This window comes from Phyllobates terribilis, unplaced genomic scaffold (genome assembly GCF_046119375.1).
Source record: "Phyllobates terribilis strain yellow unplaced genomic scaffold, ASM4611937v1 Scaffold_4__5_contigs__length_816908805, whole genome shotgun sequence".
Classification (NCBI taxonomy): domain Eukaryota; kingdom Metazoa; phylum Chordata; class Amphibia; order Anura; family Dendrobatidae; genus Phyllobates; species Phyllobates terribilis.
The window spans coordinates 634144916-634171435 of NW_027362764.1; positions in this window are offsets into that span (position 1 = coordinate 634144916).

Here is a 26520-nt window from a genome sequence, read left to right on the forward strand (position 1 = left end):
GAGTGCAGGAGAATTTTCCCACGCTGTCAGTGACGTGCATGAGGTGAGCCGAGTTCATTGGACATTAACTCGGCTCATCTGGATGCCCTCACAGAGAGACACTGTGGAGCGCAAGCATGCCTGCGCTTCTCAGTGTCTGCGGGATGACAGACTGGATGGCAGCGTTCTGCTGCGGTCCAGCCTGTCATCTCGATGTAGCAGAGCTGAAGCTGTCATGGGAACCATGGAAAGGTAAGGATGATGTTGCTTTATTATTTTTCTTTTATTTCAGGAGATCGTTGGCTTCAGCTGGAATGGGCGTGATGGTAAGTATGGTTTAATTTAGAACAATAAAGAATTGTGTGTTTATTTCAATTAAAGGACTTTTTTCTGGGTGTTGTGTTTTTTTTAAATTCTTTACTAGAAATTCATGGTGGTCATGTCTAATATTGGCGTGACCCCATGAATTTCGGGCTTAGGGCCAGCTGATAATGCCAAGCTGGCCCTAACCCCTTTATTACCCAGTGAGCCACCGCATCAGGGCCCTGGATGAGTTGGGTACAGCGCCAGAAGATGGCGCTTCTATGAACGCGCCATTTTCCGGGGTGGCTGCGGACTGCAATTTGCAGCGGGGGTGGCCCAGAAAGCTTGGGCCTCCCTGCGCTGCGGATTCCAGCCCCCAGCTGCCTAGTTGTACCTGGCTGGACACAAAAACAGGGCGAAGCCCCACGTCAATTTTCTTTAAATTATTTCATGAAATAATTAAGAAAAAAGGGCTTCCCTATATTGTTGTGTCCGGCCAGGTACAAATAGGCAGCTGGTGGTTGGGGACAGCCCGTTCCTGCCTGCTGTACCTGGCTGGACACAAATATAGTGCGAAGCCCCACGTCAATTTTTTTAAAATTATTTCATGAATTTCCTGAAATAATTTAAAAAAATTTAAGTGGGGCTTCGCACTATATTTGTGTCCAGCCAGGTACAGCAGGCAGGAACGGGCTGCCCCCATCCACCAGCTGCCTATTTGTACCTGGCCGGACACAACAATATAGTGAAGCCCTTTTTTTCTTAATTATTTCATGAATTTCATGAAATAATTAAAAAAAATTGAAGTGGGGCTTCGCACAATATTTGTGTCCAGCCAGGTACAGCAGGCAGGAACGGGCTGCCCCCAACCACCAGCTGCCTATTTGTACCTGGCCGGACACAACAATATAGGGAAGGCCTTTTTTTCTTAATTATTTCATGAATTTCATGAAATAATTAAAAAAAAAGTACGTGGGGCTTCGCCCTATTTTTGTGTCCAGCCAGGTACAACTAGGCAGCTGGGGGCTGGAATCTGCAGCGCAGGGAGGCCCAAGCTTTCTGGGCCCCCCCCCGCTACAAATTGCAGTCCGCAGCCACCCCGGAAAATGGCGCGTTCATAGAAGCGCCATCTTCTGGCGCTGTACCCAACTCATCCAGGGCCCTGGTGCGGTGGCTCACTGGGTAATAAAGGGGTTAGGGCCAGCTTGGTATTATCAGCTGGCCCCAAGCCCAAAATTCATGGGGTCACGCCAGTATTAGACATGACCGCCATGAATTTCTAGTAAAGTATTTAAAAAAAACACAACACCCAGAATAAAGTCCTTTAATTGAAATAAAGACACAATTCTTTATTGTTCTAAATTAAACCATACTTACCATCACACCCATTCCAGCTGAAGCCAACGATCTCCTGCAATAAAAGAAAAATAATAAACCAACCTCATCCTTACCTTTCCATGGTTCCCACGACAGCTTCAGCTCTGCTACATCGAGATGACTGGCTGGACCGCAGCAGAACGCTGCCATCCAGTCTGTCATCCCGCAGACACTGAGAAGCGCAGGCATGCTTGCGCTCCTCAGTGTCTCGCTGTGACGGCATCCAGATGAGCCGAGGTCATGTCCAATGAACTCGGCTCACCTCATGCACGTCACTGACAGCGTGGGAAAATTCTCACGCTGAAGTGCTGAGTGCAGGAGAATTCTCCCACGCTGTCAGTGATGTGCATGAGGTGAGCTCATGTCCAATGAACTCAGCTCACCTCCTGCACGTCACTGACAGCGTGGGAAAATTCTCCTGCAATCAGCGCTTCAGCGTGAGAATTTTCCCACGCTGTCAGTGACGTGAATGAGGTGAGCCGAGTTCATTGGACATGAACTCGGCTCATCTGGATGTCGTCACAGAGAGATGCTGAGCAGCGCAAGCAAGCCTGCGCTTCTCAGTGTCTGCGGGATGACAGGCTGGATGGCAGCGTTCTGCTGCGGTCCAGCCTGTCATCTCGATGTAGCAGAGCTGAAGCTGTCGTGGGAACCATGGAAAGGTAAGGATGAGGTTGCTTTATTATTTTTCTTTTATTGCAGGAGATCGTTGGCTTCAGCTGGAATGGGCGTGACGGTAAGTATGGTTTAATTTAGAACAATAAAGGACTGTGTCTTTATTTCAATTAAAGGACTTTATTCTGGGTGTTTGTGTTTTTTTTAACTTTGACTATGGGGTTAGTAATGGGGGTGTCTTATAGACGCCTCTCCATTACTAACCTGGGCTTGATGTCAGCTGGCATTATAAGCTGACATCAACCCCAACCCTATTACCCCCTGCCACCGCACCAGGGCAGCGTGGAAGAGCGAGGCTAAGTGCCAGAATTGGCGCATCCTATGAATGCGCCATTTCTGGGGCGGCTGACGGCTGGTGTTTCTAGCCTGGGAGGGGGCCAATATTCATGGCTCCCTTCCTGGGCTATTAATATCAGCCCCCAGCTGTCTGCCTAGCCTTTGCTAGCTATTAAATTAGGGGGGACCCCACGTCATTTTTTTTGGGGGGTCCCCCATTTTAATAGCTAGTAAAGGCTATGTATTCAGCTGGGGGCTGATATTAGTAGCCTGGGAAGCTCCGTGGGTATTACCCCCTTCCCAGGCTTCAAACATCTGCCCCAGCCGTCTGCTTAACCTCCGCTAGAGCCTAAAATTAAGGGGAACCCCACGCCAATTTTTTTAATAATAAATCCTTTATTTTAATACTAAATGACAAGTACAGTAACCAACACTATCACTGTACTTCATATATATGTGACTGACATGTTTCTATCTATCTAATCTATGTGTGAAGCTCTATTCTTTCTGTTCTAAATTGTCGGGTACAGATGCTGAATTGCCGGCCGGCTTTTTTAAAGAGACGGTGCATGAAAACACTAATATTTTTTTTAATAAATCCTTTACACTAAATGACAAGTGCAGTAACCAACACTGTCACTGTGCTTCTTATATGTGTGACTGACATGTTTCTATCTATCTAATCTATGTGTGATGCTCTATTCCTTCTTGTCTAAATTGTCGGGTACCGGTGTATGCCGCTGCTGAATTTGCCGGCCGGCTTTTTTAAAGAGAGTGTCTTCTGAGCAGTTTGTCAGCTTTTGGACACCTTTGCAGGTGTTTTCTATGTGTTTCTATGTGTTTTTGTTTGCCTGCCATTGGTTTTAACGGTGTTCGACGGTGTTCTAAGGTGTTCGACGAACAGTTCGACGAACAGTTCCTCGAACATCCCGGTGTTCGACGAACCGAACCGAACCCGAACACTACGGGGGTGGCTCAACACTAGCGGCCATTCTCCTTCCTCACATGGAGCTTCAATGTTTCCCTGTGTGAAGCAGAATGGCCGGAGATTATGGGAGACATGGAAGGTGACTCTCCACCATCAAGGGGCCCTAATCTATCAGGGAAATTGCACATTTAGGATACTTAAGCATTTACCTCATTCTCTTCTCTATATACTCGCTCAAAAACTATAAAACCCTAAAATGATAGAAGAAAAAAAATAATTATAGCAGACATTGTATCTCATTCCTGTTTTGATACTTGTGAAGAATTGAAGAGGGGGGTCGGTTACTGACACCTCAGCTCGATAACTAAAGCGATGCGTCCGGTCTGTTGTATGGGTCGCAGTGGTGTGAGGACCTGCCATGACATCATTGAGTCATGTGACAGGTCACGCGACCACTGACGTAGGCGGTCACGTGACCTGTCACATGACTCAATGATGTCATGGCAGGTCTTTTCACAGCTAAAATCTCTTGGAAAAGCGCTTGATAACCCGCATGAAGAAATGCATGCAAAAACGCTTGACAAACGCTTCTACCTGGCGGGAAAAACGCATGTAAAATCCGCATGCATTTTTCCTGCCAGGGAGAAGCGGAAAAAATCTGCAGCATTTCTGCATCGTGGGCACATAGCCTCAAAGGGAATACAAATCTATAAGAACGGAGAAGTGACATCCTGACATTACAGGGTTAATAGCTAAAGATTGAGGAGAAATTAACAGAACATAATAAAGGACATAAAAAAGAAGCTAATACAAAGTTTACTTATACTTCACTGCCGACTGCACCCCTCAAGTGAGTGTCCCCTCGGCAGTTACCATGATGTCACTGTGTGATGTCATCCCATTCCATGGATCACTAATCACCAGGAACAACATTAACTGTCGGAAGTGACAAAGACCTACAACCAATCCAGCATCCATGAAATGGTGTATTAAGGGATTGTGCAGGATTAGAAAAACATAAATGCTTCCTTCCGGAAACAGCGCCACACCTGTCCACGGCTTGCGTTTAGCATTGAAACTCTGCTTCATAGAAGTGAATAGAGCTGAACTGTAATACCAGACACAACCAACAGACAGGTGTGGCGCTGTTTTTTGAAGAAACCAGGCAAAATTTTTCAAATCTTATACAACCCGCTTAGATTCCTTTCCTTCAGCCAAAACCTTATGTAAGAGATATCAATGTAATTATCTAATCATCAGGCAAATAGCCTCTTCACAGTGGAAGAGGGTAGAAGCTCTAGTGCCACAATTGGAGGTAGTAATCCTAAAAATCAATATGAACCCTTTAATGAGCCTTGTCACATGACTTAGGATAGAAAGCCAAACCAGAAGCTCCATTTACAGACAAGTGTTTAGGACTTTTTGCTTCTTATCAGTGCAAAGCTACCACCCATAAGAGGCACTAGCGCTCCTATTATCTTCCTCTGAACAGGCAACTTTATATTAAAATTCCCAGAGCAACATTACTTGGGCTATAAGTCCCCCCTATGTCAACTTGGCGCCCTCCACAAGGAAAAAATGTACCCCTTATACCCTCTAAATGTCATGGAACTGGTAAAAAAATAAAGATTTATGGTAGTTTTTCCTATATTCCTAATTATACATAATCTATACATTGCACTATATTGTTTGCACGTATGGATGGTGGATACAAAGAGGGAAAGCCGGGTGGATAGATGACACATTTTGCTCATTAGCGAAACAAAAATTGAGATATTATTAGAGAATGAGGGAAATGAGGCGAGAGAGCCACAGACACAAGGGATATGATAGGAGATAAATCAGGAGATAATACACATGAGGCTACTTACACTCCACTAACTGTAAACCCTCGGAGGAGTTCCGTCCGGCAGTTGCTTATATATCGGCGTCACAACATTCCGTGACCTCATAACCAACAATCACCTGCAGCCAATGCACTATACATGAATGGTCCTCTAGCCCCTTAAGGACACAACTGGTTTTGGCCTTAAAGGGGTTTATTTAATATAAATAAATAATACACATTTAAATAGTAAACATTTTTCTAAATACCTCCATTTAACAAAAAGGCGTGCTTTATCTAAAAAGAGTTTTTTTGTTTTTTTCACTCCCCACCTTCATATATTCAAGGCTTCGCACTGTGTGTGGGATCCGTTTCTTCTGCTGACTTGCAGTGTAATATATGTATCTTTAGAGATAAACGGTACATCCACTTAAAAAATATATATATATTTTTTTCTGATCCATTAAAACATGTTCTGCTAGTCCAAGAAAACAACACCAAATGAAAAAGTCACACCTATGGCTGAATATTCATTACAAAATCAATTATACCTACTCCAATATATAATGAATAAAGACAGAGATAATATCAAACATAACATTTAATTTTTATTAATATACATGATTAAAATCTGAGGGGGGGAGTATTAAGGAGAGTGGGTATTACATATATATATAATAATAATTGTTTATCTTGGGTATGTCTTATAATTCATAAATCAAAACATAGGTGTAGCAACAACTAATTTATATAAGATAGATAAATAAATAATTAATTCCAAGTGGATATATAGTAGATAGAAGTGCGATACTGAATAAATCACATACATAGAGAAATAGATATAACATACAGACAAGTATAAATACTATATACAGTTAGGTCCATATATATTTGGACAGAGACAACATTTTTCTAATTTTGGTTCTAGACATTACCACAATGAATTTTAAACAAAACAATTCAGATGCAGTTGAAGTTCAGACTTTCAGCTTTCATTTGAGGGTATCCACATTAAAATTGGATAAAGGGTATAGGAGTTTCAGCTCCTTAACATGTGCCACCCTGTTTTTAAAGGGACCAAAAGTAATTGGACAGATTAAATAATTGTAAATAAAATGTTCATTTCTAGTACTTGGCTGAAAACCCTTTGTTGGCAATGACGGCCTGAAGTCTTGAACTCATGGACATCACCAGACGCTGTGTTTCCTCCTTTTTGATGCTCTGCCAGGCCTTCACTGTGGTGGTTTTCAGTTGCTGTTTGTTTGTGGGCCTTTCTGGCTGAAGTTTAGTCTTTAACAAGTGAAATGCATGCTTAATTGGGTTGAGATCAGGTGACTGACTTGGCCATTCAAGAATATTCCACTTCTTTGCTTTAATAAACTCCTGTGTTGCTTTGGCTTTATGTTTTGGGTCATTGTCCATCTGTAGTATGAAACGACGACCAATCAGTTTGGCTGCATTTGGCTGGATCTGAGCACACAGTATGGCTCTAAATACATCAGAATTCATTCGGCTGCTTCTGTCCTGTGTCACATCATCAATAAACACTAGTGACCCAGTGCCACTGGCAGCCATGCATGCCCAAGCCATCACACTGCCTCCGCCATGTTTTACAGATGATGTGGTATGCTTTGGATCATGAACTGTACAACGCCTTCGCCATACGTTTCTCTTTCCATCATTCTGGTAGAGGTTGATCTTGGTTTCATCTGTCCAAAAAATGTTCTTCCAGAACTGTGCTGGCTTTTTTAGATGTTTTTTAGCAAAGTCCAGTCTAGGCTTTTTATTCTTGATGCTTATGAGTGGCTTGCACCGTGCAGTGAACCCTCTGTATTTACTTTCATGCAGTCTTCTCTTTATGGTAGATTTGGATATTGATACGCCTACCTCCTGGAGAGTGTTGTTCACTTGGTTGGCTGTTGTGAAGGGGTTTCTCTTCACCATGGAGATTATTCTGCGATCATCCACCACTGTTGTCTTCCGTGGGCGCCCAGGTCTTTTTGCATATGAGTTCACCAGTGATTTCTGTCTTTCTCAGGATGTACCAAACTGTAGATTTTGCCCCTCCTAATATTGTAGCAATTTCTCAGATGGGTTTATTCTGTTTTTGCAGCTTAAGGATGGCTTGTTTCACCTGCATGGAGAGCTCCTTTGACCGCATGTTTACTTCACAGCAAAACCTTCCAAATGCAAGCACCATACCTCAAATCAACTCCAGGCCTTTTATCTGCTTAATTGAGAATGACATAACGAAGGGATTGCCCACACCTGTCCATGAAATAGCCTTGGAGTCAATTGTCCAAATACTTTTGGTCCCTTTAAAAACAGGGTGGCACATGTTAAGGAGCTGAAACTCCTAAAACCTTCATCCAATTTTAATGTGGATACCCTCGAATGAAAGCTGAAAGTCTGAACTTCAACAGCATCTGAATTGTTTTGTTTAAAATTCATTGTGGTAATGTCTAGAACCAAAATTAGAAAAATGTTGTCTCTGTCCAAATATATATGGACCTAACTGTATATGTCATATATCATTCTACCTCTTCCGACAAGCATACAACCTACAGTTAGGCTGTGTGCCCACTATGCGTTTTTCAACCTTTTATGCTGCAGAATTTCCGCAGCGTAAACGCTTGGGAAACGCTTGGTAATCCGCCCCCCATGACCCCCAATGACAAGCCGCAATGTCAATGCCCATGCTGCGCTCAAAAATCCGCAGCATGTCCATTAATTTTGCGGACACGCAGCGTAATCGCCGCCATTGACTTGCATTGAAACGCATATTATCCGTGTCAGTACATTTGTACACACGGATTATATGCGTTTCTATGTGCGGATGGTACTCGGGTGTGGAGAAGAGGAGACTCTCCTCCGGACCCAGGTACCATAGAAACTGTAAAAAAAGGATAAAATAACAAATATTATATTTACCTTCTGACGGCCCCCGCAGCTCTTGTCCACCTTCGCCGGCAGATCGCAATGGACTGAAGGACTTGCGCCGACGTCATAGTCATGTGACAGCAGGTCCTAGTGCAATATACCGTGATCTGCTGGCAGACAGAACGGAGCGAAGCAAGACTCCGGGGGCCATCGAAAGGTAAGTATAGATTTATATTTTTATTTTTAAACATTCTGCCGTTTACATGGATTTATATAGTGTGACCAAGTTGTCAAGCACTTTCCAAGTGATGCTAAAATCGCTTGGAAAATGCTTGTCAACCCGCATGCGGAAATGCATGTGAAGAACGCTTCACATCCGCATGTATTTGGCAGGAAAAACGCATGTACAATGCGCATGTGTTTTTTCTGCCAGGGAGATGCAGAAACGCTGCAGAGATTTTCTGCTTCATTTCTGCATCGTGGGCACATAGCCTAACCCTCGTTCCACCATACCACTGTGCGACCAGCTCTGCCCTCATATACTGTATCCTCACCCATCCCTTGTAGATTGTGAGCCCTCGCGGGCAGGGTCCTCGCTCCTCCTGTACCAGTCAGCGACTTCTATTGTTTAAGATTATTGTACTTGTTTTTATCATGTATACTGCTTTTCACATGTAAAGCGCCATGGAATAAATGGTGCTATAATAATAAATAATAGCAATATTAATACAAAAGCATTGCATCATTTTGGAAATGTAGTCCATTTGGTTGTTTTGTATTTAAAATAAAAATCTAATACATTTCTCTTAAAAGCCCTTTTTTTGGCCAGTTATACCATATGGGGTCTGCATTAATCTATATGGGGACTGCATTAATCTATATGGGGGCAACATTATACTATATGAGGCTGCATTATACTCTATGGGGGCTGCATTATACTCTATGGGAGCTGCATTATATCATATGGGGGCTGCATTATACTGTATGGGGCTACATAATACTACATGGGGGCTGAATAGACATGACCGCCATGAATTTCTAGTAAAGTATTTAAAAAAACACAACACCCAGAATAAAGTCCTTTAATTGAAATAAACACACAATTTTTAATGTTCTAAATTAAACCATACTTACCGTCATGCCCATTCCAGCTGAAGCCAATGTCTTCTGCAATAAAAGTAAAATAATAAAGCAACTTCATCCTTACCTTTCCATGGTTCCCACGACGGCTCCTGCTCTGCTACATTCACATGACAGGCTGGATCGCAGCTGAAAGCTGCCATCCAGCTTGCCATGCCGCAGACACTGAGAAGCGTAGGCATGCTTGCGCTCTGCAGTGTCTCTGAAGGATGACAAGCTGGATAGCAGCGCTCAGCTGCGATCCAGCCTGTCATCTCAATGCCATCCCAGCGTGGGAGAATTCTCCTGCTCAAGCGCTGAGCGCAGTAGAATTCTCCCACACTGTCAGTGACGTGCATGAGGTGAGCTCAGTTCATTGGACATGACCTCGGCTCATCTTTATGCCGTCACAGCCAGACACTGAGGAGCGCAAGCATGCCTGCACTTCTCAATGTCTGCGGACTTTAAAGGACTTTATTCTGGGTGTTTGTGTTTTTTTTTTTAACTTTGACTATGGGGTTAGTAATGGGGGTGTCTTATAGACGCCTCTCCATTACTATCCTGGGCTTGATTTCACCTGGCATTATAAGCTGACATCAACCCTAGCCCTATTACCCCACTGCCACCGCTACAGGGCAGTGGGAAGAGCGAGGCTAAGTGCCAGAATTGGCGCATCCTATGGATGCGCCATTTCTCGGGCGAATGACGGCTGGTGTTTCTAGCCTGGGAGGGGGCCAATATTCATGGCACCCTTCCTGGGCTATCAATATCAGCCCCCAGCTGTCTGCCTAGCCTTTGCTAGCTGTTAAAATAGGGGGGACCCCACGTCATTTTTTGGGGGGTCCCCCATTTTAATAGATAGTAAAGGCTAGGTATTCAGCTGGGGGCTGATATTAGCAGCCTGGGAAGCTCAGTGGGTATTACCCCTTTCCCAGGCTTCAAACATCTGCCCCAGCCGTCTGCTTAACCTCCGCTAGAGACTAAAATTACGGAGAACCCCATGCCAATTTTTTTTTAAATAAATCCTTTATTTTAACACTAAATGACAAGTACAGCAACCAACACTATCACTGTACTTATTATATATGTGATTGACATTTTTCTATGTATCTAATCTATGTGTGATGCTCTATTCTTTCTGTTCTAAATTGTCGGGTACCGGTGTATGCCGCTGCTGAATTGCCGGCCGGCTTTTTTAAAGAGAGGGTGCATGAAAACACTATTATTTTTTTTAATAAATCCTTTAACACTAAATGACAAGTACAGTAAGCAACACTGTCACTGCACTTCTTATATATGTGACTGACATGTTTCTATCTATCTAATCTATGTGTGATGCTCTATTCTTTCTGTTCTAAATTGTCGGGTACCGGTGTATGCCGCTGCTGAATTGCCGGCTTTTCATGTAATACATTCTACATTATTCTTAGTTGTTTTCCTTCATGTAGAATTAACCTACAGGAAAAGAAAGGGTTTATTTTCATTCCAATATTTGTGTCCCATTGACTTGCATTGGTTTCCGGTATCGGAATCGGCGATATCCGATATTTTTTGGGTATCTGTCCGATCCAATCCGATATTTCCCAATGTCGGAAGGTATCGCTCAACACTATTAGCAACCAGACAAAACACATTCAATACATGTATATGCATCTGACTGCGTATGTTATATGCCACTGACTTAAAGGTTTTGTCCCAGTTTATCATGCACATTATTTTGGTCCTTGTGCTGTCCATGTGGAGTAGGATAGCACACGGACCCAATGCTGGCTTATAGGGATCTGTCAGCAGTTTTTGCTTTGTAATCCGACAGCAGTATAATGAAGGGGCAGAGAGCCAATACCATTGATGTATCACTTACTGGACTTTTGCTGCAGTTTTGATAGAATCCCTGTTTTCTCTGTTGTATATGTAGCAGTGGTCAGAACGGCCACAACCCTGATTGGCAGATGCACACTGTGCAGTTTGAGCGAGCTGCCAATCAGTGGTGGGGTTACACACATTAGCTGGACTGACTTGCACTTGAGACCTAATACTCTTTTAATAGTCTCCTGCTGATAAAACACTGATTGTATTGAAATTACAGCACACAGCCTAATAAGTAACACATCCCTGGAATCAGTCTCTCTTGCCCTATATTTTGTTGTTCTCAGATTAAATAGCAAAAACCTGCAGACAGATTCTCTGTATGCAATAGTACACATGCGCTATTTTTCATATGGACCTCAGGTCCGTGTGAAAAATTTTCAGCATGCTCTAGTCTGGTCTCATGTACAGACCAGACTAACGCATGTAACTAGCAGGTGTATCCTGCACCTGTCTACTATGTGGACGGGAACATGTAGCTGCACACGGAGCCTGTCAGGTCCACAATTTGTGGAGGAGACTGGTCTGATAAATTCAGCGGACCATGTGAACACAGACTAACAGGGATGGCTATTAATGTGAAATGATGCAGTGTAATGCTACAGTCTTTCTGCAGCTGCTGGGAAAATATATAGCTGGCCATAGTTTCCCATAGCTTCCCCCAGAAGAAGCCGAATGTAATGGAGAAAAGTATGTTCGGATTTTTTTTTCTGGCACAGGAAGGGAATAAAAATTAGCTTAAGTGTAAGGTCATTGTTAGTGTGAGCGAGCATGCTCGACAATGCTCAGTACTCGCTCGAGCATCTCACTCTCACTACTCGGGATGTTCGGCGAGCACCGAGCATTTCCGGGTTACTCGGGCGGGAGCTCGGGTCTCCGCCCTGAATGTTTGGCGCTCTTTACAGAGCCAATGAACATGCAGGGATTGCCAGCTAGTCACTGTAATTCCGCAGCCATGTTGTTTGTGGGCATTACAGTGATTGACTGGCTGCACAGCGTCACCTTGAGTATTTAAAACCAGGCACCGCCATCTTGGACACAGTCGCTCCGGATCAGACAGTGTAGAGTCAGTGCTGCAGAGCTAATGAGAGATTTATACTGCAAAATAGTTAGTGTAGGGTCTCTAAAGCCTGCCAACTCAAACAAACAGTCCTTCTCAGGACTAATATCCATCCCAGATCAGGCAGGCAGGCAGGCTGTATAGGAGACGCAGTGGTTATACCAACAAACACTGCATTACAGTCCTGTGTGCTCCTGCTGGTCAAATTGCTAGACTTATCCCCAGGTATCAGGGGCCAGGAAAAATCTTTTTTTTTCATCTAAATCCTGTTGTTTTTTTTTTTCCTTAGTCAGACTGTACAAATACCCGTCTTATTAACCTTTTGGTATCCCCCCCTCCCAAAAAAAAAAAAATGAGTGTGTGTCAGTGTTCAGACACAAATATATCTGTTTAAAAGAGTCTGGTGTAGGCCAGAAAACTAGAACTGTGTTTTTCCTCTTCCACGGTTCAAATCTGGGTTTTATCAACCTGCTTGCCTTTTTTCCATAAAAAAAACAGTTTGAGTGTGTCGCTGACTGTTCAGACACAAATATATCTATTTTAACAAGTCTGGTATACACCAGGATATTATAACTGTGGTTTTGCAGTTCCACGGTTCAAATCTCTGTATTATCCATTTTTTGGGGGTTTTTTGTAAGAGAACCCCCTGTTGTGTGTGCAAGGCAATCCCCTGTCCATACTGCATGCAAAGATGCCCCCTCCTCTCAGTCTTCACTTGTTATGGCAGTTTCTCAAGAACAGCATCAACATCCACGTCCACGTCCCACCGCAGCGTTCAATTGTCCATATCCCAGACCTTTGAACGAAAGTGCAAATTCGCAGCCAACGCCCCACAGGCCACAGTACTAAATTTGCACATATCACGACTGCTTGCATTTCAAATTCTGCCTTTTAGGCTGGTGGAGACGGAATCCTTCCGCAACCTTATGTCGGTGGCCGTCCCTCGGTACTCGGTCCCCAGCCAACACTATTTTGTCCGGTGTGCCATTCCCGCACTACACAAGCACGTGTCCCAAAACATCTACCGTGCCCTTAACAACGCAGTTACTGGGAGAGTCCATCTGACAACGAACACATGGACAAGTGCTTGTGGCCAGGGACGGTACATCTCCCTGATGGCACACTGGGTAAACATAGTGGAAGCCGGGACCCAGTCAGACCTTGGGACGGAACACATCCTCCCCACACCGAGGATTGCGGGCCCTATGTCAGTCAGAGTTGCCCCCACAGTGTACAGCTCCTACGCATCATCCTCCTCCTCCTCCTTATGTTCAGTCTCCATCTCAGATATCACCACAACAGTTACAAGCTGGAATCACTGCAGTTCTGCTTCAGCCAAGCGGCAACAGCCTGTGCTGAAACTCATAAGCTTAGGTGATAAACCTCACACTGCTTGTGAGTTGTGGACAGCTGTGAAAGAGCAGGCAGATCTGTGGCTGAGACCGCTGAACCTACATCCAGGCATGATCGTGTGTGACTATGGCCGTAACCTGGTGGCAGCTCTGAGGTGAGGCGAGATCACACACGTACCATGCCTGGCTCATGTGCTTAACCTCGTGGTTCAGCGGTTTCTTCAATCGTACCCCGAGTTGCCAGATCTGCTCGTCAAAGTACGCCGCCTGTCAGCTCATTTTCGCAAGTCGGCTACAGCTTCCGCCGCTCTTGCTGTATTGCAGCAGCATTTGCAGCTTCCGGCTCACCGACTGGTGTGTGATGTCCCCACACGTTGGAACTCTACCCTCCACATGTTGCAAAAGATTTGTGAGCAGAAGAGAGCAGTTGTGGAGTACCAGCTGCAACAAGGCCGTCGATATTCAGGTCAGACTCCACACATAAGACCTCAGGAGTGGACCTGGATGTCTGACATATGTACCACCCTGACAAACTTTGAGGAGTCCACCAAGATGGTGAGTGGCGATGACACCGTAATTAGCGTCAGCATCCCACTTGTCTGTCTTTTGCAACACTCTCTGCAGAGAATTAAAGAGGAGGCATTGCAGCCAGAGTATGATGAGATGGATCAAGAAGCCGTAGCGGGCGATTACACACAGCCCAGCCTCATCTCATCCTAATGTGCATTGGGGGACAATGAGGGAGAGGAGGAGGAGGAGGAGGAAGAACAGGAGCTGGTATCATGCGCTGTAGATGGCAGTACCTGTACAACTGTCATACCGTCGGTTCAGCGTGGGTGGCCTGAGGACAGGGGGAGGAGGAGGAGAGCATGGTCAGTCATTATCTTGGTGAGGACACGGAAGTCTTGCCCGTTACCAGTTTAGCACGCATGGCTGACTTTATGTTACGCTGCAATAACCGTCACCGTCGCGTTGTCAAAATTTTGGGTGACAGTCATTACTGGTTGGTGACACTTTTAGACCCCCGCTACAAGGAGAACTTTCAGTCTCTTATTCCTGAGGTGGAAAGGTCTACAAAAATGGGGCAGTACCAGAAGGCCCTTGGTGCAGAACGGTTAAAAAATTTCCCATCTGAACACGCTGGCGGCAGAGGTCACAGTTCGTTGACCAACCAAGGCCTAAAGGCGAGAAAGACGTAACTACAATCCAGCAGAGGCAGGGGAACACTGTCAACATTCTGGGACAGTTTTCTGAGACCGACCCAGCTTACAGGCCCTGAGGCGCGATGTACTCTCACAAGGAGTGGAAAGTTTCAAAAGATGGTGAGGGAGTACCTTGCCGACCGTACCAGCGTCCTCCGTGATTCCTCTGTGCCTTTTAATTATTGGGTATCCAAGCTGGACACTTGGAATGAACTCGCTCTGTAGGCCTTGGAGGTCCTGGCCTGCCCTCCCTCACTCGCCTGTCAACTGACAATGCTGACAAATGAACAAGGGCTGGATTGGGCCAGACTTCTCATCATCACCAAATGTCAGCAGAGTAACATAAAGTCAAATCCACTGTGTTGTTTTGGGAGGTGTATTCCCATGCACCGCTTCACACCCACACATGGGTAAACGCTTCCTCATTTCGGCTGTTTATTGCTCTTCTCCTTATCGTCAGCCTCCACCACCACTATACCACAAGGGTGACTGTGGTCCATGATGCCAGCATTGCAAATTCCTCCGTCCTAATTTTTGGCAGCTTTTGCTTGGAAGGCATAGGCAAAGACTATGGGAGACCCACTCCCCAATAATGGAAATAATGCTTTTAATATGCTGTACTGCATGGCTCTTGTAAAGGGCATTAAAACAGTCTGGTTAAGCTACTGTGGCCTCCACGTCTCTTCCAAGGGGCATTAAAACCGTCTTGTTAAGCTACTGTGACCTCCATGTCCTTCCAAAGGGCATTAAAACCATCTTGTTAAGCTACTGTGACTTCCACGTCTCTTCCAAGGGGCACTGATATTGTTATTTTATTCCACAGTGACCTCCACCACTCTTCCATGGGGCATTGATATTGTCTTTTCATTCCACTGCGACTTGCACCACTTTTCCAAGGGGCATTAAAACCGTCTTGTTAGGCTACTGTGACCTCCACGTCTCTTCCAAGGAGCATTGATATTGTCTTTTTATTCCACTGCGACCTCCACCACTCTTCCAAGGGGCATTGATATTGTCTTTTTATTCCACTGCGACCTCCACCACTCTTCCAAGGGGCATTGATATTATCTTTTTATTACACTGGGACCTCTACGTCTCTTCCAAAGGGCATTATAACCATCTTGATAAGCTACTGTGACCTCCACGTCTCTTCCAAGGGGCATTGATTTTGTCTTTTTATTTGTGTTGAGCGAGCAAGCTCGACACTGCTTGTTACTCGCCCGAGCATCTCACTACTCCTGATGTTCAGCGAGCACCGAGCATTTCCGGGTTACTCGGGCGGGAGCTCGGGTTTCCGCCCTCCTCGTTTGGCGCTCTTTACAGAGCCAATGAACATGCAGGGATTGCCAGCCAGTCACTGGAATGCCGCAGCCATGTTGTTTGTGGGCATTACAGTGATTGGCTGGCCGCACAGCGTCACCTCGAGTATTTAAAACCGGGCGCCGCCATCTTGGACACAGTCGCTCAGGATCAGACAGTGTAGAGTGGGCGCTACTAAGTTAAGGAGAGATATATAGTGCGAAATTGGTAGTGTAGGGTCTTTGAAGCCTGCCAAATCAAACAGACAGTCCTTCTCAGGACTAATATCCATCCCAGATATCAGGCAGGCAGGTTGTATAGGAGACGTAGTGGCTATACCAGAAAACACTGCGTTACAGTCCAGTGAGCTCCTGTTGGTTAAATTGCTAGACTTATCACCCCAGTCTCAGGGGCCAGGAAAAAATTTTTTTTCATCTAAATCCTGTCTTTTTTTCTCCCCTCAGTCAGACTGTACAAATACGCGTCTTATTAACCTTTTGGTTCCCCCCCCCAAAAAAAAAATAATTGAGTGCGTCTGCGACTGTTCAGACACCAATATATCTGTTTAAAAGAGTCTGGTGTAGGCCAGAAAAATAGAACTGTGGTTTTGCAGTTCCACGGGTCAAATCTCTGTATTATCCTGCTTTTGGCATTTTTTGCCGTAAAAAAAAACTGTAATAGTGTCTACTTGACTGGTTAGACACCAATGTATCTGTTTAAAAGATTCTGGTGTACGCCACATAACTATAACTGTGGTTTTGCAGTTCCACGGGTCAAATCTCTGTATTATCCTGCTTTTGGCATTTTTTGCTGTAAAAAAAACTGTAATAGTGTCTCCCTGACTGGTCAGACACCAGTATATCTGTTTAAAACAGTCTGTTGTAGGCCAGAAAAATAGAACTGTGGTTTTGCAGTTCCATGGGTCAAATCTCTGTATTATCCTGTTTTTTCCATTTTTTGCCGTAAAAAAAAAACTGTAATAGTGTCTCCCAGACTGGTCAGACACCAATATATCTGTTTAAAAGAGTCTGGCGTAGGTCAGAAATATAGAACTGTGGTTTTGCAGTTCCACAGGTCAAATCTCTGTATTATCCTGTTTTTGGCATTTTTTGCTGTAAAAAAAATTGTAATAGTGTCTCCCTGACTGGTCAGACACCAATATATCTGTTTAAAAGAGTCTGGTGTAGGTCAGAAATATAGAACTGTGGTTTTGCAGTTCCACGGGTCAAATCTCTGTATTATCCTGCTTTTGGCATTTTTTGCCGTAAAAAAAAACTATAATAGTGTCTCCTTGACTGGTCAGACACCAATATATCTGTTTAAAATATTCTGGTGTACACCACATAACTATAACTGTGCTTTTGCAGTTCCACGGGTCAAATCTCTATATTATCCTGCCTTTGGCATTTTTTGCTGTAAAAAAACTGTAATAGTGTCTCCCTGACTTGTCAGACACCAATATATCTGTTTAAAACAATCTGATGTAGGCCAGAAAAATAGAACTGTGGTTTGCAGTTTCACGGGTCAAATCTCTGTATTATCCTGTTTTTGGCATTTTTTGCAGTTGAAAAAAACTGTAATAGTGTTTCCCTGACTGGTCAGACACCAATATATCTGTTTAAAAGAGTCTGGTGTAGGTCATAAATATAGAACTGTGGTTTTGCAGTTCCATGGATCAAATCTCTGTATTATCCTGTTTTTGGCATCTTTTGCCATAAAAAAAACTGTAATAGTGTCTCCCTGAATGATCAGACACCAATATATCTGTTTAAACGAGTCTGGTGTAGGTCAGAAATATAGAACTGTGGTTTTGCAGTTCCACAGGTCAAATCTCTGTATTATCCTGTTTTTGGCATTTTTTGCTGTAAAAAAAAACTGTAATAGTGTCTCCCTGACTGGTCAGACACCAATATATCTGTTTAAAAGAGTCTGGTGTAGGTCAGAAATATAGAACTGTGGTTTTGCAGTTCCACGGGTCTAATTTCTGTATTATCCTGCTTTTGGTATTTTTTGCCGCAAAAAAAACTGTAATAGTGTCTCCCTGACTGGTCAGACACCAGTATATCTGTTTAAAACAATCTAATGTAGGCCAGAAAAATAGAACTGTGGTTTGCAGTTTCACGGGTCAAATCTCTGTATTATCCTGTTTTTGGCATTTTTTGTCGTAAAAAAAAAAAACTTTAATAGTGTCTCCCTGACTGGTCAGACACCAATATATCTGTTTAAAAGAGTCTGGTGTAGGTCAGAAATATAGAACTGTGGTTTTGCAGTTCCACGGGTCAAATCTCTGTATTATCCTGCTTTTGGTATTTTTTGCCGTATAAAAAAACTGTAATAGTGTCTCCCTGACTGGTCAGACATCAATATATCTGTTTAAAAGAGTCTGGTGTAGGTCAGAAATATAGAACTGTGGTTTTGCAGTTCCACGGGTCTAATTTCTGTATTATCCTGCTTTTGGTATTTTTTGCCGCAAAAAAAACTGTAATAGTGTCTCCTTGACTGGTCAGACACCAATATATCTGTTTAAAATATTTTGGTGTAGGGCAGAAATATAGAACTGTGGTATTGCAGTTCCACGGGTCAAATCTCTGTATTATCCTGCTTTTGGCATTTTTTGCCGTAAAAAAGAACTGTAATAGTGTCTCCTTGACTGGTCAGACACCAATATATCTGTTTAAAATATTCTGGTGTACGCCACATAACTATAACTGTGGTTTTGCAGTTTCACGGGTCAGATCTCTGTATTATCCTGTTTTGGGCATTTTGTGCCGTAAAAAAAACTGTAATAGTGTTTCCCTGACTGGTCAGACACCAATATATCTGTTTAAAAGAGTCTGGTGTAGGTCAGAGATATAGAACTGTGGTTTTGCAGTTCCATGGATCAAATCTCTGTATTATCCTGTTTTTGGCATTTTTTGTCGTAAAAAAACAACTTTAATAGTGTCTCCCTGACTGGTCAGACACCAATATATCTGTTTAAAAGAGTCTGGTGTAGGTCAGAAATATAGAACTGTGGTTTTGCAGTTCCATGGGTCAAATCTCTGTATTATCCTGTTTTTGGCATTTTTTGCCGTAAAAAAAAACTGTAATAGTGTCTCCCTGACTGATCAGACACCAATAAATCTGTTTAACCGGTTCAGGACCGCCCACTGTACATAAACGTCGGCGCTGCCTGGGCTCTGTGCAGCGCCGACGTTTAAAAGTGGTGGGTGGTCCGGCAGCACTCAGGACCCCCAGGGTCCTGCAAGCGCTGCGGTTCTGGTGCTGAGCGATAGCGCTAACAGGGGACATCATCGGGACCTGATTGGATCAGGTCACAATGATGTTAACCCTTTGCTATCTTCTATATGCTGCGATCTATAGTGATCGCGACATACAGAAGATAGTGAGAGGAGAGTGGGTCGTCAACTTACCTCTCCGATGGACCCCTGATATCTTCCAGGACCTGCCGTTGTTATGGCAGCTGGAGGTCACTTGACAGCCTCCAGATCTGCCATATGTGGTGTCCTGCTAGCCTCAGCCTGCAGCAGAAGCCTGGCAGGAGACACTGACTGTGAAACAGTCAGCAAAGATGTCATGCAATGTAATACATGTCTATTACATTGCATGACATCAGTGATTAGAAAAATAAAAATTAATGTCCCATACAGGGACTAAGTAAAAATGTAAAAAAAAAAGTTAAAAAAATGTTTCCCATGTTTTATAAAAAATGTCAAAATAAATAAAAATAAATAAATAAAATATTAAACCAATAAATCCGTATATTTATGCAAAAACAAAAAAAGTACACATATTTGGTATCACCGCGTTGAAATAACCCGATCTATAAAACTGTCACACTAATTAACTCCTTCTGTGCACACCGTAATAAAAATAAATAAAAAACGGAGCAAAAAACTATGCTTTTTCATCATATCGCCAAACAAAAAGTGGAAAAAAATGCGATCAAAAAGCAAAATGGAAATAAAAATGGTACCGCTGAAAACGTCATCGTGTTCCGCAAAAAAAAGCCGCCATACAGCTCCATCAGCCGAAAAATAAAAAAGTTATAGCGCTCAGAATAAAGCGATGCAAAAAAATATTTTTTCTATAACATTGTTTTATTGTGTAAAAGCGCCAAAACATAAACAAAATATACAGTAAGTGTAGTATCGCTGTAAACGTACTGACCCAAAGAATAATGCTGCTTTATCACTTTTACCACACGCAGAATGGCATAAAAAAAAAAACGTCAAAAACAATTCCTGAATTGTTGGTTTTTGTTAATTTTACCTCCCAAAAAACAGAATAGAAAGCGATCAAAAAATGTCACGTACCCAAAAATGGTACCAATAAAAATGTCAACTCGTCCCGCAAAAAACAAGCTGTCAGGTGACTCTGTCGGCCGAAATATGGAAAAATTATAGCTCTCAAAATATGGCGATGCAAAAACTAGATTTTGTAAAAAAAAGCGTCTCTTAGTGTGTGACAGCTGTCAATCATAAAAACACGATATAAATATGGTATCTCTGTAATCGCACCAACCCGAAGAATAAAGTAATCTCATCACTTATACCGCATGAGGAACGGCGTAAAAAATAAATAAAACCAATTTTTCACCTGCTACTGATTTGTTTATTATGTCTCCCAAAGATCGCAGTAAGGCTCTGCTCACATTTATCCTGCGCGTTGCGCTGAGCACTTACACCAGAGTTTCCGTGTTAGTCTCTGAAATACGTGATTCAGACGGAACCCATGACGGAAGATTCCCAGTAATGAGGCAGATATAGGCCACTGTGGATGCCATCTGGCCTGTGATCCCACAGTGTCAGTTTTTGTAGGCGTGCATAAAAGTGCAGTTGGCCACAGTTTTGTGCACTTCTGAAAAAAAGGACACCACTAAACAGAGACCAGACGGAGTCCAGAGTAACTCTGCTGCCTCATTACAGTGAATGGATCCCGCAGGGGTTTCATCTGAATTACATCACTTGGAAATTTAGATGGAAACCCCGATGTAAGTGCTCAGCCTCGAGCGCCGGATAAATGTTACGTAAAATGTTCCCAATAAAAGCTTCAACTCAGTCCTCAAAAAAAGCTAGTCCCCACTCAGGTCCGTCATCTTTTAAAAATATTCCAAGTTACTGGAAGCAGAAAGGCTCTGGAAAAGCGAAATGGCCCTTGCCCCCAAAAGAAATTCAGAAAATTTTGTGCTCCCAAATCCAATTGCCTATTCTACAATAATTTGTTCTCTAATTGTCAAATAGCGCTCCATCCCTCCCAGATCTCGCCATATGGCTAAGCAGTACGATACAGCCACATATGGGGTATTGCCACTTTTAGAAGAAATTGTGTGACACATTTCGGCACCATTTTTACCCATTGCCCTGTGTGAAAATGTAAAATCTGAGGGTAAAACATTTTTTTGTGGTAAAAATATAATTATGTTTTTTTCACTGCCCAATGGTATAAATTTAAAAATTAAAAAATACTCACTACTTCCCTAGGTGAATTCCTTGAGAGGTGTAGTTAAAAAATGGGGTCACTTGTGGGGGTTTCTGCTGTTTCGACATGTCAGCGACTCTTCAAATGTGACATGGTGTCTGCAACCTATCCCAGCCAACATAGCGCTCCTTTCTCTTCCGAACTCTGCCGTACACCAAAGCAGTGGTTTTCCCTCACATATGGGGTATCGGCGTACTCAGGAGAAATTGCACAACAAATTTCATGGTGCAATTTCTCCTGTTATCCTTATGATAATGCAAAATTAGGGAATGAAAAACATTTTTTGCGGGAAAAATGTGAAAATTTTATTTTTACGGCTCAATATTATAAACTTCTCTGAAGCACCTGGGGGTGCAAGGTGCTTACCACACATCTAGATAAGTTCCCTAAGGGGTTTAGTATCCAAAATAGTGGCACTTGTGGGGGGTTTCCACTGTTTAGGCACATTAGGGGCTCCCCAAATGCGACATGGCATCCGCTAATTATTCAAACAAATTTTACTTTCAAAAAGTCAAATGGCGCTCCTTCCCTTTCAAACCCTGCCGTGCGCCCAAACAGTGGTTTGCCTCCACATATGGGGAATCAGCGTGTTCAGGAGAAATTACTCAACAAATTTCATGGTGCAATTTATCCTATTACCCTTATGATAATGCAAAATTAAGGGATGAAAAACGTTTTTGTGGGAAAAATGTGAAAATTTTATTTTTACAGCTCAATATTATAAACTTCTGTGAAGCACCTTGGGGTTCAAGGTGCTCACCACACATCTAGATAAGTTCCCTAAGGGGTCTAGTTTCCAAAATGGTGTCACTTGTGGGGGGTTTCCACTGTTTAGGCACATCAGGGGCTCCCCAAATGCAACATGCCGTCCGCTAATTATTCAAGCAAATTTTACATTCAAAAAGTCAAATGGCGCTCCTTCCCTTCCGAACCCTGCAGTGCGCCCAAACTGTGGTTTTCCCTCACATATGAGGTATCAGCACGCTCCTGAGAAATTGCACTACAAATTATATATTCCATTTTTTCCTGTTACCCTTGTGAAAATAAAAAAATTGGGTCTAAAGTAACATTTTTGCTAAAAAAAGTTAAATGTTCATTGTTTTCTTCCACATTCCAAAAATTCCCGTGAAACACCGGAAGGGTTAATAAACTTATTGAATGTGGTTTTGAGCACCTTGAGGGTGCAGTTTTTACAATGGTGTCACTTTTGGGTATTTTCTTTCATAAAGACCCCTCAAAGTCATTTCAAATAAGATGTGGTACCTAAAAAAATGTTTTTGTAAATTTTGTTGAAAAAATGAGAAATCGCTGGTCAACTTTTAACCCTTATAGCTTCCTAACAAAAAAAAATTTTGGTTCCAAAATTGTGCTAATGTAAAGTAGACATGTGGGAAATGTTATTTATTAACTATTTTGTGTGACATATCTCTCTGATTTAAGGGCATGAAAATTCAAAGTTTGAAAATTGCAAAATTTTCAAAATTTTCACCAAATTTCCGATTTTTTCACAAATAAATGCAAATGATATCGAAGAAATTTTACCACTATAATGAAGTACAATATGTCACGAAAAACAATCTCTAAATCAGGGGAATACGCTGAAGCGTTCCAGAGTACTTACTTCATAAAGTGACAGTGGTATGAATTGAAAAAATTGGCCCGGTCAAGAAGGCAAAATCAGGCTCTGGCGCAAAGTGGTTAAAAGAGTCTGGTGTAGGCCAGAGACATAGATCTGTAGTTTTGCAGCTCCACGGGTCATTTCTCTGTATTATCATGCTTTTGCCATTTTTTGCCGTAAAAAAAACTGTAATAGTGTCTCCCTGACTGGTCAGACACCAATATATCTGTTGAAGCGTTCCAGAGTAATTACTTCATAAAGTGACAGTGGTCAGAAATGAAAAACTTGGCCCGGTCACGATGGCAAAAACAGGCTCTGGCGCGAAGTGGTTAAAAGAGTCTGGTGTAGGCCAGAGGAATACAACTGTCGTTTTCCTCTTCCATGGCGGTTCTAATCTCCTTTTTATTACCCTTTTTCCGTTAATAGTGTGAGTGTAAGCTATTTTACTTCATTTAAAATGGGCAAGGCGCATGGAAGGGACATGGAACTGGACGTTCTGGTGATCCGTGGTCTGTGTTGCCAGCACTGCAAGTTCCTCCGTTCAAATTTTTGGCAGCTTTTGCTTGTAAGGCATAGGCAAAGACTATGGGAGACCCACTCCCCAATATTAAGAATAATGTTTTTAATATGCTGTACTGCATGGCTTTTGTAAGGGGCATGAAAACCGTCTTGTTAAGCTAATGCGACCTCCACTATTCTGCCAAGGGGCATTAAAACCGTCTTGTTAAGCTACTGTGACCTCCACATCTCTTCCAAGGGGCATTAAAACCGTCTTGTTCAGCTACTGCGACCTCCACCACTTTTCCCAGGGGCATTAAAACCATCTTGTTAAGCTACTGCGACCTCCACATGTTATGATCTGCTACAAGCACTAAGGAAAGACAGGAGTTCTGTCCCTACAATAGAACTAAGCTTGATCCCTACGATGTAACGGGGAACCTGATCCTGCGATCAGACCCGCTAAAGTCCTCAGCTAGTCTGTACGAAGACCTATAGATGTGAGGGAGGGATCCCTACAAGGGACTGGGAGTAAGGTGGACACCTCCTAGCAGCAATTGTAGCAGAAAAGGACAAACAAACAACATAGAAAATAGAGATCAAGAGACCTAGCTAAATTGACGGAGTAAGGTAACAAAGCACCTGATTAGTTTAAGAGTTGAAATTACAATGAAGTCCATCAAGGCCAGAAAGGAGGAGCAGGATTAAATAGGCAAAAATGGTCGTGTGACCAGCAAACTAGGAAAAACCTAACAGGAGAGTTCTAACAGTACCTCCTCTTCTATGAGGATCCTCCGGATCCCCTAGGCCCAGGCTTATCAGGAAACCTCCTGTGAAACGCTCTGACAAGTCTGGAAGCAGAGACATCATCCGCCCTCACCCATGAGTTATCCTCGGGACCGAAACCCTTCCAAGCGACGAGATACTGCAAACTCCCTCTATACCGTCTAGAATTAAGGATGCGGGAAATTTCATATTCCCCGTCCTCCACCACCGGAGGAACAGTGGCAGTGGCGTCTGTATCAGATATGTCAGCTTTTTTCAATAGAGAAACATGGAACACCGGATTAATCTTCCAGGAGGTGGGAATCTCCAACCTAACAGCAGATTGGTTAACTACCTGAAGCACCTTAAAGGGCCCTACAAACTTGGGACCCAATTTTTTAGAAGGAATCCTCAACCGCAGATTCTTAGAGGACAACCAAACCATGTCACCAGCCATAAACAAAACCTCTTGACGTTTCCTGTCAAAGTACCTATTAGATTTTTTGTTAGCCTCCTGCAAATTACCACGCACATCCATCCAAACTCTTTCCAAATCACCGGAAAAACTCTCCTCCTCAGGCACAGCCGATACCAATTTGGAGAATGACCCAAAAGACGGATGTCTCCCAGAACAACAAAAAAAAGGCGAGCACCCAGCAGAAGAGGATGTATGGTTGTTAAGAGCAAATTCAGCAAGTGGCAGAAACTCAGACCACCCTTCTTGATTGTCTGCCACAAAACAACGCAAGAACTGCTCAACATCCTGGTTCTTCCTTTCTGTCTGGCCATTAGACTCAGGATGATATCCAGATGAAAATGACAAATGAACTCCCAACCTGTCACAAAAGGCACGCCAAAAATGAGCCACGAACTGAGGTCCCCTATCAGAAACAATGTCAGTAGGAAGACCATGGAGTCTGACAATCTCCTTGACAAAGGCCTTAGCGAGTGTCTTAGCGCAGGGCAGTTTGATGAAGGGAGCCAAGTGACACATCTTGCTAAAACGGTCCACGACCACCCAGATGACCGTGAAACCCTCAGAGGGGGGAAGGTCAGTAATAAAGTCCATAGCCAGATGTGTCCAAGGTGCACTAGGAACCTCCAGAGGGGAAAGCAACCCCGCAGCAGGAGCATGCGAAGACTTAGATCTAGCACACACAGTACATTGACGCACCCACTTAATGACTTCCTTCTGCCATCCAGGCCACCAAAAACTGCGACCCACAAGTCTCGGTCTCAGAAATTCCTGGATGACCTGCCAACCGAGACTCATGACACTCAACAAACAAATCTCTCCTAAAGGTCCTAGGCACAAACAACCTCCCATGGGGAGTGTTAGATGGGGCATTCTCCTGTGCTTTAAGAATCTCATCTTCCAAAACGGAGTCCAATGCAGCAATCACAACACCTTCTTGTAAAATGCTCTCCTCCTCCTCAGCACCGACCATGGGAGAAAAGCTGCGAGACAAAGCCTCAGGTTTAATATTCTTGGTACCCCGGATGTAAGTAACGGAAAAATTAAATCGCAAAAAAAAAGTGCCCACCTAGCCTGACGGGCATTCAATCGCTTGGCAGCATCAAGATAGATCAGATTTTTATGATCAGTGAAAACCTGAATGGGAAATTCAGCACCTTCCAAGAGATGACGCCAGTGTTCAAATGCGAGTTTAATAGCCAGCAATTCCCGATTACCAATATTGTAATTAAGTTCCGGCTCAGAAAATTTTTTTGAAAAAAAGGCACAGGGATGTACTCCATCCTTGATTTCCTGAGACAACACCGCACCGACCCCCCACATAAGAAGCATCAACCTCAACCAAAAACGGCTTAGTCACATCAGGCTGCATAAGGATGGGGGCAGAGCTGAACCTCTCCTTTAGAAACACAAAAGCTTCAATGGCCTCAGTAGTCCACTGAACCGTATTAGCACCTTTCCTGGTGAGATCGGTCAGTGGTTTAACAATAATAGAACATTTTTTAATGAATTTTCTGTAGTAATTGGCGAAACCCAAAAACC